Below are 5994 nucleotides of genomic sequence, written 5' to 3'. Positions count from 1 at the left end.
CAGGTGAGGTGGCTAGTGAATATATAATGTCTCTTAATGTTACAACTGAAGTATGGGTATTTAACAACAGTGATGAGGAAAACAAGAACTCCGGTCAACTTAATTGTCAGCAAAACTAAGCCTTTTAAGTGGGTCATGTTCAGTTATAATTGACAAAGTCACATTTTTAACGATATCTACAATAGCGGACAGTCTATAAATGTGTAAAAGACTAATGTAGATATGGGAGAGAGTGAGGACTTTATGTGATGTGATCTTAGTACACTTAATGACAAAGAATGGTTGGAAAATTTTCAATAATGGACAAATAATGGCTGGGATTTTTAAATAATTTTGACTGAATGCTATTACATTTAAAGTGTGAAGGTTTCTGGCTCTGTTGTATACATATAAATATTAATATATCTGCGTATATGTAGATATTAATATATCTACGTATATATAGATATTTTGGAAGTGATAAATATAAGATTAACTACTTTAAATTTATATCTGTACAGTTGATTCAGAGAATATACAGATTATCGTAATGCTAATATTATCATTTTACAAAGTAATATTACTTAACAGGTGACACGGTGGCGCAGTGGGTAGTGCTGCTGTCCTCACAGTTAGGAGACCCAGGTTCGCTTCCTGGATCCTCCCTGCGTGGAGTTTGCATGTTCTCCCCATGTCTGCGTGGGTTTCCTCTGGGTGCTCCGGTTTCCTCCCACAGTCCAAAGACATGTAGGTTAGGTGCATTGGCACCCTGTGTTGGCTGGGATTGGCACCAGCAGACCCCCCCGTGACCCTGTAGTTAGGATATAGCAGTTGGATAATGGATGGACGGATATTACTTAACAGAATTAGTGAAATTAAGAATGAAGAATTTACAGCAAAATATGGTTTGTAACAGGAACGTAAGGAAGAAATATTATACCTTTACAATAAAAAAAGGTTTATAGATGTCTAATTATGATAAAAAATAATGCATAAAGCAGATAAAGAATGAAATGTTAAGGATTAAAATGATAATTTGATTAAAAAAGAAAAAAAATTATATTACTCTTATTGTTAATTATTTATAAAAATTACTGACAGCCCTTCCAAATAAAAAAAAAAATCTAATTACATTATATATATATATATATATATAATATATATATATATATTATCTAATATTATTCTTAAAGTTCATATGCCACTAATTTACAATGGAATGGCATTAAAAGTACAAGTGTTTATTGCCAAAATTTTCTATGCTATGCTTTTTTGCCTTTAGTGATGTAAAGTTATAGTGCAGGCATAATGCTATGGCATAGTTTGAAAAATTATGATTACAGAACTTTTGGAGATTATAATATCTCTAGTATACTGCAGCAGACGTTTCCTTAATAAGCATATTTAAAAAAAGGGAGTAATCCATCAATATAAGGATAGAATGTGTGTGAGTGTATTGTGCATAAAGATCTCCAGTCACTGCAGCTAAAGAGTAAATAGTACATTTTTAGCTTTCACTTTTGCTGCATGGTATAGGAAATGTGGAAGTAAAGTCTGCTTTGAATCATCATGATCCAGATCCTGCTGTTATAAAAGAAGGCAGTCTTATTACTTTCATAGTTATAATACTAGTTTTAATCTTCATGTAGCTGGTATTCATGTGTACTAAATAACATTAAACTAATTGTTTTCATTCCTCCGTACTAGCCGAAGCCCGCTGTAGCATACGGTGGTGTAAGAATAGGAACGGACAATGGTGAGAAAGGAATTCAGAAATCAAGAAGAAATAAATACTTCTTGAAAGACGCAGTTGTGAATAGGTGTTTTGGTGGAGACAACAGATAATAAGTCAAAAGATCTACTCGTACTACAATATCAGGTCTGTGCTCTGGTCTTTGGGTATCTGACAGTGCATGTAGAATTTCCGGCCAAGCAGGATTACATGTGAAAGTGATAAATAAATCAGGCTTTCCGAATTTACGTATTATGGCCATGGCATCCTGATAGTTTTGTTGCATGTATCTTGGACTTCCTGGAAATGTGGACGGTAATATGATAATTTTGCCTACACGTAGGTTGTTATTTTCAGCGTTTGCTTGCAGTGCATCTGATAGTATTGTATTGTTCCACGCGCAGATGTTGTTGATGTAATCTGAGATAGTTGAGACGCGCACCCTCTGTTTTAACATACGCATCTACGACGTACTGTTGGCATAGTATGCCACTGGAGTGCAAAATACTAAATGTATTCCTCATTGCTAATCTGTACGTGTAAAACTGGCATTGAGTAAGCCTTATTCGCTTGGCAGTTCTTTTATCGGGAACATGTTGTAAATCTTTGTGCCAGCCAATGTCTCCGTAAGAGAATAAAAGTGGGTAAACCATAGGCTCACAATTCATATTGAGCGTGGAAATCTGTTTACAGGAGTTGCCTATGAGATAGATGCAAATGTTCCTTTCGGCAGGTGGTTCGCCATCTTCTCCGACGAAAATCGCTGCAACATCGGTGTGACATGTCGGGGCATTGTATCGTCATAAATCCTGCCTAGGGTTTTCCTTGAAAACCATTCGTACAGATGCTTATGGATTGGACTGAGTGATTTCATGCATGTCTTTGTATGATTGATGGTTCTGAGCATGGAATCTAGCTGGAGAAGTAAATTTTTGCTGCATGCAGAGTTTGCTTTATTTTGTAAGCGTACATCAGTAGCTTGCGCTGTGTCAAAAACATACAACTGTCCATGTTCTGGAGAGGTAGAAGTGTTAGCGTATAGTGGAGAGATTTGGTGATAAATTTGCCCGTGTATTTTAAAACAGTATGGTCCATGGCCAGGAGGTTGAGTTATCTGTGCACCCATGGAAGCAAACGCTAGAGAAGAGTTGTATTCTCGCATGTGTTCACGATAATTTTTAGCTTCTGATGTTTTCTGTGTAAGAAGCTGTTGTAAAGACACAGGTGGCTCCCGCAAAGGTGGTAAAACTACTTTACCGTTGTGGCAGCACCTCGAGTACTTGTTGGATGTATTACACTCAGCAGGCCAGTATAGTGCATGACAGTTTCTGGAGTTCCAATGTTGTACTCTTGGACGGGAAGACAGGAATTAGGTGAAGAAGGTACCTGTTGGGTAACGGGAAGAGGATTGTGTGTATGTCTGTGAGACTGCGTTGGTTTGGAAACGTTGCTTTGCAGATGTCGCATTGCAAGAGTTGTGAATGAGTTTTGTTGTGTTTAGTCAGACAATCCTGTGTACTGAACTTCTTATTGCATTTCTGGCACTCATATAGTTGTTGGGAAGAATGCCTTTTCTTGTGTTTAGCAAGTGAGGTTCGCGTTTGAAAAGTTTTGTTGCAGGAATCGCACTGAAAGAATGTGGGGAAGGGTTTGGAGGAGGACAAATAGAAATCGAGAAATGCCGTGTCAGCTGCGTGTGGGCGGGACCGGTTTTGAAGTGGAAGCAGGACGAACCAGAAGAGAAATATATATAAGAGATTGTATTGTATTCATTTTGTCTTGTTTCTGCCTTATGCCTAATTGCTGCTGGGATAGGCTCCAGCTGCCCTCTGACGCTGCCCTAGATAAGCAGGTTAGGAAAATGAATGGATTAATAATTATATGTTTACTTGCATGTATCCATCCTAACATCTTCCGTTCTCATATGGGGGAAAAGAGTCGTGTGTCATATATGGGATCCTTCTACGTATCTGACTTTCGTGTGCTTGTCAGTTACATGTTAATGTAGCACTACAACACCTTATAAAAAAACTCTGACTAACAAAGAACTACGTGAACTGAACCGAAGATTTCCCTGACACCACCTGATTTTGCTTAGCATCAAGCTTAACTAATAACTCTTCATAAAGAAGTTGAGAAGCTGCAGAAAACTTTTTTTTTAATTGGCAGACTGCATAAACATAGCTGTTGCTACAAAATCAAGCAGGTAGACAAAACACTAATGTGAACTCGGCATATGAAAAATCCAGATATGCTCTGTTCATTTATTTGTTTTTTTACAATTATTTCATAATACTTTTTCTATTTGTTTGAATAAACAGAAAAGATCCCTCTTGGAGAAACAAGGGTCCAAGTATCTATCAGGGTAGTTATATGTCAAGTCATGAAAAGTTGGGACACTTTTGTGATCCCCATACATATTCAAGAAAACAACAAATTGAATTTAACAGCAAAATGTCTTTGCAGACAGGAGTCCAAAGTCAGACTGAGGAGATGTTGTGTAGGAAGAGCTTATATGTGATCTAGGCAGAAAGAGGCGGTCCCGGAGGGCGTATGATGGAAGTAAACATCAGTAGAGGTGTTAGTGTTCTGTCCTGCAGAGGGAGGAGAAGAGAAAACATTAGGCAACAGCACCAATCCCATGTTCTGGAGGAGAATTACAATCATCAGAGACCTCCCAGCTGTCCTGAAACACTGACGTGACTATATGTGTGTGTGTGTTGTATATATATATATATATATATATATATATACTATATATATATATATATATATATATATATATACAGTGGGTACGGAAAGTATTCAGACCCCCTTCAATTTTTCACTCTTTGTCCATATTGCAGCCATTTACTAAAATCATTTAAATTAATTTTTTCCCTCATTAATGTACACACAGCACCCCATATTGACAGACAAAAAAAAAGAATTTTTGAAATTGTTGCAGATTTATTAAAAAAGGAAAACTGAAATATCACATGGTCCTAAGTATTCAGACCCTTTGCTCAGTATTTAGTAGAAGCACCCTTTTGAGCTAATACAGCCATGAGGAAAGATGCAACAAGTTTTTCACACCTGGATTTGGGGATCCTCTGCCATTCCACCTTACAGATCCTCTCCAGTTCTGTCAGGTTGGATGGTAAACGTTGGTGGACAGCCATTTTTAGGTCTCTCCAGAGATGCTCAATTGGGTTTAAGTCAGGGCTCTGGCTGGGCCATTCAAGGACAGTCACAGAGTTGTTGTGAAGCCACTCCTTCGTTATTTTAGCTGTGTGCTTAGGGTCATTGTCTTGTTGGAAGGTAAACCTTCAGCCCAGTCTGAGGTCCTTAGCACTCTGGAGAAGGTTTTTGTCCAGGATATCCCTGTACTTGGCCACATTCATCTTTCCCTCGATTGCAACCAGTCGTCCTGACCCTGCAGCTGAAAAACACCCCCACAGCATGATGCTGCCACCGCCGTGCTTCACTGTGGGGACTGTATTGGACAAGTGATGAGCAGTGCCTGGTTGTCTCCACACATACCTCAGTGCAAGATACATGACAGCCCGCATGGAGTTTGCTAAAAGACACCTGAAGGACTCTGAGATGGTGAGAAATAAGATTCTCTTGTCTGATGAGACCAAGAGAGAACTTTTTGGCCTTAATTCTAAGCGGTATTCTTTTCTTGTCTGCCAATATGGGGTGCTGTGTGTACATTAATGAGGGAAAAAATTAATTTAAATGATTTTAGCAAATGGCTGCAATATGACAAAGAGTGAAAAATTGAATACTTTCCGTACCCATTGTATATATATATATATATATATATATATATATATATATATATATATATATATATATATATATATATATATACAGTATATATATATAAAAGAAAATCCTGGAATGGAAAGCAAATGCAAGGCTACGATACGTGATAATCTCAAAAGACATTTTAAAGACCTGCAAGACCAAGGAGACTTGCCACGGTGCATCTCACGGAGACCATAAACATGAGACTTGGTGCCAAGAGGTTGTCCCAGGGCCATAGCAAAAAGGACAGCGGCTGTACAGGCTTTAAAAAGATCGAAGGGCAGCGCAACAGCAGCTACCCCAACCGAACGCGAGCAGCGTTATACATCCTGCAAGAAAGAATTCAACCATGCCCATGGCCAGAAATAAAAGACAGGTATTGCTTTTACAACATCACACGAGACCAGGCAGTGAGCCGTCATTTAAAACAAGTCAACAGACCTCTAAGCTAGCAATTTTTGGATTGCTTCTGGCAGGCAAGCATCATGTGC

The sequence above is a fragment of the Erpetoichthys calabaricus genome, chromosome 4 (genome assembly GCF_900747795.2).
Source record: "Erpetoichthys calabaricus chromosome 4, fErpCal1.3, whole genome shotgun sequence".
Taxonomy (NCBI): Eukaryota; Metazoa; Chordata; class Cladistia; order Polypteriformes; family Polypteridae; genus Erpetoichthys; species Erpetoichthys calabaricus.
This window is presented reverse-complemented; position numbering follows the sequence as displayed.